Below are 310 nucleotides of genomic sequence, written 5' to 3'. Positions count from 1 at the left end.
CTTCGTGGGTGGAGCCCTCCGTGGACTCGCGCAACCATTACCCTTCGTGGGTTGAAGTCTCCATCAACGTGGATGTACGATAGCACCACCTATCGGAACCACAGCTCAAAAATCTCCGTGTCTCAAAGTTGCATTTGCACACTCCAATCCCATCTCTTTACATTCTTGCAAGTTGCATGCTTTACTTTCCGCTGCTCATATACTCTTTTCATGCTTGCTTGATTTGTATTGTGATTGTTAAACTTGTGCTAAAACTTCACTTAAATCTAAAGAGATTAAAAACTGCAACTTTAGTACATAGTGTCTAACC

Source organism: Triticum dicoccoides, chromosome 2B, assembly GCF_002162155.2.
Source record: "Triticum dicoccoides isolate Atlit2015 ecotype Zavitan chromosome 2B, WEW_v2.0, whole genome shotgun sequence".
Taxonomy (NCBI): Eukaryota; Viridiplantae; Streptophyta; class Magnoliopsida; order Poales; family Poaceae; genus Triticum; species Triticum dicoccoides.
The sequence above is the reverse complement of the archived record's forward strand: the minus strand, read 5'-3'. Positions refer to the sequence as shown.